Source organism: Scleropages formosus, chromosome 6 (genome assembly GCF_900964775.1).
Source record: "Scleropages formosus chromosome 6, fSclFor1.1, whole genome shotgun sequence".
Classification (NCBI taxonomy): Eukaryota; Metazoa; Chordata; class Actinopteri; order Osteoglossiformes; family Osteoglossidae; genus Scleropages; species Scleropages formosus.
The window spans coordinates 5,838,354-5,848,745 of record NC_041811.1 but is presented as its reverse complement, the minus strand read 5'-3'; positions in this window follow the sequence as shown (position 1 = coordinate 5,848,745).

The following is a 10,392-nucleotide window of genomic DNA, read 5'->3' as shown; positions in this document are numbered from 1 at the left end:
CATAGCTTTGAAATGGGAAAACAACATGGGGAGAATGCACCCCTGAAATAAATACATATTTATGTTGGCATGTGGCTGGGATGCTACCCAGCAGAACTGATTTGTGGTTGCATTCACAGAAGGACTTGGGGCCCGGCTGCCGCATTTTGTTGAAGAGTTCTAATTAAAACAGTAATCGATCAATGTCTGAAACCGGCCGCTGTCAGCCATTTTCTCTGAGACTCCGATGAATAAACAGTCCGATCATTGTGTTCTGCTTGGCTTGCCGTCACAGTGGTCGACAGTGAAGCCGTTATTGCTTCGGGCTGTGTGAGCCTCAGATACGCACGCTCCTTTTTGCCGAAAAAACAACACGATGCTGGGTGTGAAGGCAGGGCTCTGAAACTGTGGAAGGGATGCGTGAAAGTACGTCTTCTGCCTAATCTTAAATAAACATCTCAGATAATCTAATCCATACCTTGGGAAATCCATCAAAAGAGTGCTTTGTTCATTTAACTGTGTTTGTTTTAGTCGTGATCTGTAACAATTAAATGGGCCATGCTCTCATCCACGCTTTATGGCCCAGCCCCGCATCGACATGTACAAAGACTTGGCTCCTGCCAACTCTAAGACGATTTAATCAGGTAAGTGTCTTGAAGAAAGGTGTTGATGGGTTGTTTATTTTTATACAATGCCATTTCTTCTCCCCTCCAGCTGCAGCAACACCAAGTTGCCAAAAGAGGATCAGATGATGGAGTACATGGAAATACAGTGGATGGCGAAGAACCAGCAGCAACAAAACTTTGATTTCACATGTACAGAGGTCATGGGATACTGCGCTGATGCAGCAGTTTAGTCAAAGGCCATTAAAGTTTAGTTTTTTCTATGTTGGGTACTCTTTATGGATCATTGGCAACCTTCCCCCAGTGTCCCTGATGTAGCTTACACCTATAAACCTATCCCCTTTTATTCAGGCTCTTGATATCTGGGTTTTCACATATTTAGTCTGGGATAACTGCTGAATGTTAATCAATCCAGATTTTAATTTACTTGATCTACCACAGTAACGTTTAGTCCTGAGACATAAACTGAGTCCGCGTTTGAGAGTTGCTCCAAGCACCTGACTGGGAAACACACTGCATTGAGGAAAAGTGTACCCATGCTTTTAGTTGTGTTGTGGCATTCTAAGACCTTGTACGCAAACAGTTTGTGTTGACATTCTCTGTTTTGCACCATTATGCTTTAATTTTCTAAATATTCATTTAGTTAAATGTGTAACAGAGCCAGGGGGTATGGTAGCGCAGTGGGTTGGACCACAGTCCTGCTCTCCGGTGGATCTAGGGTTCGAATCCCTTGGGGTGCCTTGCGATGGATTGGCGTCCCGTCCTGGGTGTGTCCCCTCCCCTTACACCCTGTGCTGCCGGGTAGGCTCCGCGACTCCGTATGGGACAAGCGGTTCTGAGAGTGTGTGTGTATAATATAGCCTTCATCTTACTCAAGCCAGTCCGCAGATTATCACTGTAAATTTACTTTCAGTATTTTTTTTAATTTATTTTGCGTATAATGTTATTAACTGCTATGCATTCCATTTTAATGTGTTGCACAACTTTTTTCTTATGATATTAAGCCTCATTTAAGGTCACTGTGAGGTAAACTTGGGATGGACTTGTAACACAATGAAATTCTTCTCCATAAACGATAATCCAGCCATTGTCAACTGCTTCTCTTGGTGAGACAGAGCCTTGCCCAGCGGCACAGGGTGCTGGGCCAATGGCCTGTTTGTCGAAGGACACCCTCGAGCCCCAGCCCCAAACTATACTCGAATAAGTAGTTTTGTTATTCAGCTTTTTTAATATTCAGCCCATTTTCAGGAACAAATTAGGACGCAATAATGTGGCATAAGTATTTTGATGTTAAGTTGATCGGTGAGTTTTAGTATTTGTTACCTCATCTGTACCTTGATTAATTTTAAAAACACACCAAAAATGCCAAGCTTGGAGACTAGATGAACATCAAACTCAACCAGATGAGCTTCCAAACTTTCCTTTCAACTTCAAATACCAAAACAAAAAAGGTATAGACAAGCAATTTGGATATGTGTTTTCTCACAATTCCCCAAATGAAAAAACCCAAACAAAAATGGCTCCTGTATGACTCAAACACTCATCCTGTCAATGTCTCAGGTAGGCTCACACACCCTGTTGCACTGATCCATTATTGATCCCTTTGTTTTGAGGACAACAGCACAACAAAACTAGGCCCAGAAGAATAAAAAAAGTACCGGACACAGTTTCACAGCATACTTGCAAAGCTAACGTTAGGCCATCGTCAAAAGCAAACGGCTGTTTCTGTGATCCAAGCTGTTATTCTCGAAAGAGATGAGGCCACGTCTGCCACTTACTTGACATTCACAGCCTTATTGAGACCAGATGAACCACAGTTTAGAGACACGTCATATTCCTCTATATTATTTACTTCAGAAGGTGAATTTAGTGAATGCTGAAATGTAGACTGACAACGCTGTCTCAGTGTGGCTAACAGCGTCACGCAGTTTCTAACTGCCTGACAGCCGCAGGCGAGATGTGTTGTCGTTTGAACAGCGCATTGACATTTTTCATTGAAAGAACTTTCCTTTTTTGTATGATGCACAAAAGATTTGACCAATACTGAAGAGACTTGAGATGTACTGAAATACCATGCTTCAGTAACCAGCCAAGTGTTCATTGCTGAGTCCATCAGGTTTATCCAAAAGATGAGCCACTTGAACCTTCAGCCCTCTGAACCCTCAATGATGCCATCTGGGTACTCAGCTCCAGTGCTTTTAATTGATTTGTCCTCCTTTGTCAACATTATATAATTTGTTCTGCTCTTTGTTTTCCCTACCATTATTGAAAGCAATCAAGACACGAACAAAGAAACAAATACGTATGGGAACAAAGGAAGAAATAAATATGAAATGTCAAACAGAAAAATTTTATGTCAGGCAGTACACTGTCGTACCAGGTAGCCAGAATACTTCACAGCATCTGGATTGTGCAACTGGGCATAGATCTGATCCCCATTCAGTCTGTGTGGAGTTTGCACGTTCTCCCTTTCTTCATATTGGTTTTATCCAGGTGCTCTGGTTTCCTCCCACACTCAAAAGACGTGTTTCAGGTGAACTGGTGACTCTAAGTTCTTCATTGTGCGTGTGAGCAAATGAGTACACATAACGCCACTCCAGGGTATACCCCCCTTCATGCCCTGCCTCTCTGGAATCTGGACCACCACCTCCCTGGAGCAGAACAAGACAAATGAATGAAACAGCATAGAAACTCATGGTTCTTGAGGTTCCCACATGAAAAACAGAAGTAAACTTGTGGTGGAACAACCTTCCCCTCTCACTCAGAACTGCGAAAACTGTCTACATTCAAGAAGGGTCTGAAAACTCACCTCTTCCGGACCCATTTCACCCAAGATCTCTCCAGCTCATGTAAATTTTCATGCACCTTAACTTCATGAGCATCACCAGACAAAGCCTTTATTCAGCCACTACTCCGGCATTGTTTTTGCTTGCTTGTGTATCTTATAATATTATTTAAAAAAAATTTGGTAGGGTATCAGGATTTGTCTGTCTTGTGTTTTATGTACCTACTTGAACGATGAACCTTGGTGCAGCAAGTGGTAGGCAACAAACTAGGTTTACTTGAATCACATGTCTCCAGCTATGTCTCTTTCTCTTAATGTAATGCATAAATTGTACTTTTGCTGAGATGTGTGTCATTTTGGACAAAAACGTCTCCTACATGAATAAATGTAAATGTAAGCTGATGTGGAGAACACAAAAAGGCAAAGATGATATGAACACACAGCATCGTCTTTTCAGACTTTGTCAGAACCATTAGCATATGAAATGTTCAATTAAACTGCACACTAAATGAGTCGTTAACAAACTGGAGAATTGCTTGACAGACTAAATAAAGTTTTTGATTCCCTGGAACGGGTGCATCAGTGTTTTCTTTTACTTTTCATAACTTTTGACAACGAGCTGCACTCTAAGAGCAATTGCAAGCTGAGACAGATGGAGATTACAGGAGATTCTCAGCAGAGACATTGAATCACCACATTTATGCAGCCTCAGACTTAGCATTTGAGTACCCTGTGGATCTTCTGCTCTCACCTCAATGTGAGTCGTTTTCAGGGCTCTGTCGCTGTCAGAAGCATCCCTTCCAAATTCATTCTGAGCATTTGTACAAATGATTCCAATAGAAAAAAAATCCATATTTCATGATAAGCTTTTGGTTCCCCTGCGTCATCTCCGTTCTTCCTGCCAGAACTTCTCAGTTGGATTCTGGGTTTGTGCCTTGAGACTCACAGACAGCGATAGCTCACACTGAGGTCAAAACCTGACTGTCTGCCAAAACCAAGCCCACGCTATCAAAGCAACACAAACCCACTCAGTCACCAGCCTAGGTCACCCAAGATCCACTTACTACTTTTATTTATTGTACTTTGTACTTACAGGGCTAACAATTCTGCTGTTTTTTTCTTTTTTTTTTTATTCTTATGTTGAGCGAGCTCGGTCTTTGTCCAAAGGTACATGTGCAGTTTCATTGCTGACCCCACAAGCCTTCTGCTATGTTCTGCCAAGAAGGCTAGTTATCTTACCACAGGATGTCCCAGTGAATTATGGATGGAACTAAAAGCTCTGGCAGCACAGGTGTAAAGTGTTTGACAGGAAGGTGAGGAACGTTGCATTGGAACATCTGCAAGTTTCTGGATAATTACTCTGGTAAGAGGCCGACCGTGGTGTTTGTGTTTCCAGCAGGACGAAGGACTCCTGCCTGCTTTCGTGCCCAAACAGGCTTGGCTCAGCCCACCTGTAAGAGTTTTCAGATGTTTATTTTTACCAAGGCTCCCTTATCTAAATCAGCTAACTGAGTTTATGTCAAACAGCTGGATATTCACCGAAGCAATTCCAGTTTGAGGGCCTTGGTACAAAAGAAGTGCAACTTCTGTGAATTACACCTACAATCTTCTGGCCACAGCTCAGCTTCTGGTGTCCTGTTGGAGACTAGGAAAGCAGAGCAGCCCATCATATGAGTAGTGTGATTCTCATTAAAGCGGCCTCGTTGAAAAGCAGATTGTCATCCTTAGCAGTTGTCCTGTTTATATATCATCACTTTAAAACATCTCTAATATTCATTGTTGCCGAGGGACTCGTGTTGTGACAGCAGAACTGAAAACATGACGGTAAACATTTCACAGAGCAATCCACTGCTGTGTGGCCAGCAAGAAGAGACATAGCGGCAGTGTTTTTTGTTACTGTGTGGTAAAGCTGGAAAAGCACATGTTTTATAAAAATGTTAAAATCAATTTTTCATAAAGGAGTAAATAACAAATGTCCTTTATTGTGTATTGTTAGTTTTGCCTTTGCTATGAAAGACAGGAAAAAAATATTTTAGCACAAAACTTGGCAAACACTGTCAAATAAAATGCACAGTATATGCTCTTAATGTGTGGGGGGTGTGGTGGCACGATGGCTTCAGCTGGTACCTGCTGAATGGTAGGTCTGGGGTTCAAGCCCTGCTTGAGGGGCCGTGCAAGGCACTGGTATCCTGTCCTGGGTGTGTCCCCTTCCCCTTCATCCTTGCACCCTCTGTTGCCGGGTAAGGCTCTGGCTCACCGTAACCCCTACTTGGGACAAGTGGTTTTTGACAATGGCTGGATGATGCTTTTAATGCACAAAAAAATGCTCCCTATATAATTTATCGGAGATAAGTATTTGTTGCATAAAGAAGAATGTCCGATACATGTGAAATTAGGCTATGTCTTGAAGATATTCACCTAACATTTAGGCACTTCTGAATTTTGGAATTGAGCTCATGGAAAATGTCAAACATGGTTATATTAATTTGAGGGGCGCTGCATTGTTATTCATTTTTTTTTTTTACTAGTTTTCATTAAATTTTAACAGTTTATTAGCTATTTATTTGGCTTTTACACATTTTTTATTATAAACAGAAAGCTGCAGTTCTGGCCAGCTCAGCATATGGATGTTTGTTAAAGCATTTCCCCATTCTGCCATGGGGGTTTCAGGATGAAAATGGGAGCCTCAAGTTCCACCAACTAGATCATTTCTTGGGCCTTACCTGTCTGAAGAGGATTTTTACATACAAAGGTCACATACTCCATTTTGATACTGACAATTTTAACAATAATCCATGCAGTGCTTGGAAATGCCAGATTTTCTCACATAACAGCAATTGTAAATAATTCATTTGGATATTTCAAAAATTTAATTTGCAGTATTTTATTGTAATCACTGTTCATAAGTCAAAACATTGTCTGTTTATCGCTTCCTGGGTCCTCTCTGACATGTGTGCAGGCCATCCCAGTGGACTCCTTTAGCCAGAGTAGCTCCTCATCTCTTGTACATTGAATTGGGGTAATCATCCACGTTGGACCATACACTGCGGTAGACTCCACTCAATGGCTCAGCCTTGTTGTATCCCGCAGCGTGACAAACCACATTCACTGCCTGCAACTCATTTACTGGGAAACAGAACCACACTGTGCCCTGGTATGGGAACTGTGGGTGCTTAGCTCATTTCGTCTGACAGGGACACCCCCATAAGACATGTCTCCATGATTTGCTGGACTTTGTCATGAAACATTCCTTGAATGTGGACCCACATGAATATAGTAAGCAGGACACATTCAAATGTTAGTTCATTCAAGTTTCTTGCAAGAACCTCAGCAGTTCGTTCATAAAATGCTACAATACAGGGGAATTCCCTTTTTGTTTAATATTAATAACTTTTATTATTTATTTGACCCTTTTCTCAAAGATGACTTACAATATGAGATTCGGGACTAAGCTCCACTACGCTACTCACACTGATTTACCCATTTATGCAGCAGGGTAATTTTCACTGGAGCAAGTCAGGGTAAGTATCTTGATCAAGGCTACATCCATAGCAGGAGCAGAGATTTGAACCTGGGTCCTTAAGGTTGTTTGGCCAAAAGCTCTAAACACTGAAAAAGATCCATGAACAACAATTACAGTTCATCTGCAACATTTATACTTGCAAATTAGACAGTTATGCTCTACTTTCACTAATAATGGAAAATATTGAGCAAGGGTTTGGCACCTGCATTCACGTGGCAGACAGTTCCAGCCTGTGTGGATGACTGGCAGTTCCAGGGAACATCTCTTTTGACTTCCCAAACAGGCATCCTGCTCTGTTTCACCCGACTCCCACTGCTCAGATAAATTTCTCCCTGGAGGATGGAAACTCGCGCTGGATATTCATATTCAGGGGAGCCTGCTCTGTGTGCACATGTCTCTCTGTGTGTGTGTGTGTGTGTGTCTTAAGAGAGATCCAGTTAATGGGCCACATATGTAAACTTGCTCCCTCAGTGTCAAGCAATGGGGTGTTTACAGGACAAAGTAGCCAGTTGGGATGTTGGTATGAGTCTCCCTTGGTCGAGACCACACTCAACACGACTTGATGACTGCACGGTCCTTTTGCTTCATCGTTGACACTTATTTATCCTTCAAAGGTGTCACCTGAAGGTATCATTTTCCATGCCGATTCCTTTCTGTACATTTCCATGTTTGCTCAGACTCTGTTCGTCTCTGCGGCATTTGGCCAGGCAGCACCGAGTCTGGATTCAATACTCGTCTTGGCCTCTCCCGTCCATCCTGCCCTACAGAACTACACATTATTTTTCAACTTCGCTTTGAAAAATAATGTTATTACTGCTTAGGCAATCACTCTTGATTATACTGGGTGAGGACTGTTCCGTGTGCGTGGACTCTTTGTTGGTGCACCTTGGAAACGGCGGTGGCTTGCCCTTGATTGCATGCCACACACTATGCATGCAAGGAATTTCACCACAAACCATATTGTTTGGCTTCTTTTGCCACAATGATTATTTGTCAATGAGCAATTAAGAATTGAACAAGTTGTTGGGGAGGTTATTCACAATGTGTGGGGATGGAAGGCCAGCAGATTTCTACTAGCTATTTGAATACAAGCAGCTACTTGAGTGATGTCTACCAGATCCCTTCGTCCTTCAGAGCTGCTCAATCCCTTCTAGCATTCAAGAAAGGCCTCAAACCATTTTCTCAAGCCATTTGTCTCCTGATCTCTTGATAGCAGTTGAACTCCATCTCCTATGATTATCTATGTATTGGCTACTGAATGTCACTTCTATAGGCAGCTACTTGAGAGATGTGAAACAGCAACATAGTGGTATCAGACACACAAGCACTACATCAGTAGTGCTGTATTTGGGTCTACAGCTCTTTGTTGTTGATGCACTTCTGTTTTACTATGAGTTGTATATTAGTTTGGAGACAAGTGTCTGATTAATAAATGCAAACAAAATGTCTCCTTTCATAAGAGAGACACCATCATGACATTTTCAGACCTCACATGTGGTGTGCTCACCAAGCTCTAAGAAAAGAAAAATTAAGCAAAGCTACTTTGGACCAAAGTCTGCAGTAACCCATCGCTTGAGGGCACATTTTGATAAATACTGGCATCACAGTATTATGTGATTATGATCTGAGGGGACTGGCACTGTCCTTTATGTAATAAAGGATGCTGAAAGCTGGAAGACATCACTGTCTGTGGTCCTTCGAAGGGAATACGTCAGTGTATGGAATGCAGAACTGGAGAACTGTTCTGTTTGCTAGGGAAACCAGGATGCACTAATGGTTATGGTGAAAGTACCACTACATGGCTATGTCTATAGAGTCTTTAACATGCAAAATAGTAACAATACTTAACATATCACACACATGTATACATGTGTACGTAAAGCCCTTGTGTCCCTTAGTTTTACCATGAAAGGGTTATTATATTTAATGAGAACCAGTCTTCCTCATCTGACATAATAGGTGTATAATAACCGATTCCATATGTTGCTTCTGAGAAAATTATGTGTGTAGTAGAAACATGGAAGTAGAGAAGTTGTAAAAATAAGTGAACCCCAAGTTGCATTGGTTAAACCAAGTAGTAGAATTTGAAGAGGAAATCATCATTTATTTTTTACGAAAGGTTTTCTGAGCTTGAAACCTTTTGAACAAAACTTAATGCATCTTGCTGGGCAACTTCACCATATAAAGTGTATCTGAAGCACTAAAGAGCACCACAAACAAATGAAAATCAGACAGCCGACATCTCACAGCCTTTATGCCCTTAATTGCAAGCCTTTGCCCAGTTAGTATCAGAAAAAGACACATACCCCCCATAACCACCTAAAAATTTATTTACAGTTCGTGTAGGGCTCAAGGACAAAAAATTCTAATGATTTTAATGCATAAGACTAATTTACCCTTTCATTTGCTCTTCCTTTTGCATAGATGCAGTTGTAAAACTGTCTCCACCTGGCGGCGAGTCTTGATAGTGCATCGACACTCGTCTTGCATGTGATGCAAAAGTTGTTGCTGAGAAATGGAATGTGCAGGTTAAAATCTCTTTTTTAAACAAACAAAAAAAAAGTTAATACCTCACTGTATTACAATACATGTAATACTAACTTTTACCTCAGTTGAGGTTAGGTACCTTGATCAAGGGAACAGCAGAAGGAGGTCAGATTTGAACCGGAAGTGTTTTGACTATAGGCTGACCACCACCGCATCCCCCGTGATCATGAATGTTCTCTTTCAAGTTGATGAAAGTAGTACCAAGCCGCTTGCAAACATCTGCATTTTTCCAGATTAAGTCAAACAATATGTGGAGGCGCTGAAAAACATGGTTAAATTAGTCACTAATTACTAGCACTGTCACAGACTTCTTTATCTGCGTCATTTCTTTGGCTAATTTTGACTGAAACGTGGGAACAGTCTGATCGTGTCTTGTGATTCCCCTCTGTCACGATCCACAGCCACAGAGAAGAAACAAAGCATCTCTGTGCCTCCAATTCAGGCCTCATCTGGTGTTGGCCCTGAGCTGTTGACCTGGGGGAACCCTGTGTTGGGCACGTTTTGCGGTTGCAGGTGCGTTTCGGCATCTGCCTCCCCAGATCACCGCTGTCCCACATGCGCCTGCTTCCCAGACGTTTTGTTCCACATTAATGTCTCATTTCTCAGTTTTTCCTTCTTGACATCCAGCAAAGGGGATGCCTGCTCCGCTTGCGGGAGGCCGTTCATACTGTTGTCAATGCTGGCAGGCGGATACTTAGTGACAAGCAGCTGAGATACAAATGTGCAGCACAAGATGCTTTGATATGAGGGCGAGGCTCCTCTTCCTTGCTCAGCCAGTGTTTACCAGACCTGGTGACACGCGACGGTAATTTATGGGTGATGGTATGGAGTGCGGCGGGAGATCTGTAGTCATCTGCATTGTTCCTCCTGGGTGTTGGTGTTCCGGAAAAGTCTATAAAACCCTGCTGAGCTCACACAGCCCTCAGTTTGCAGCT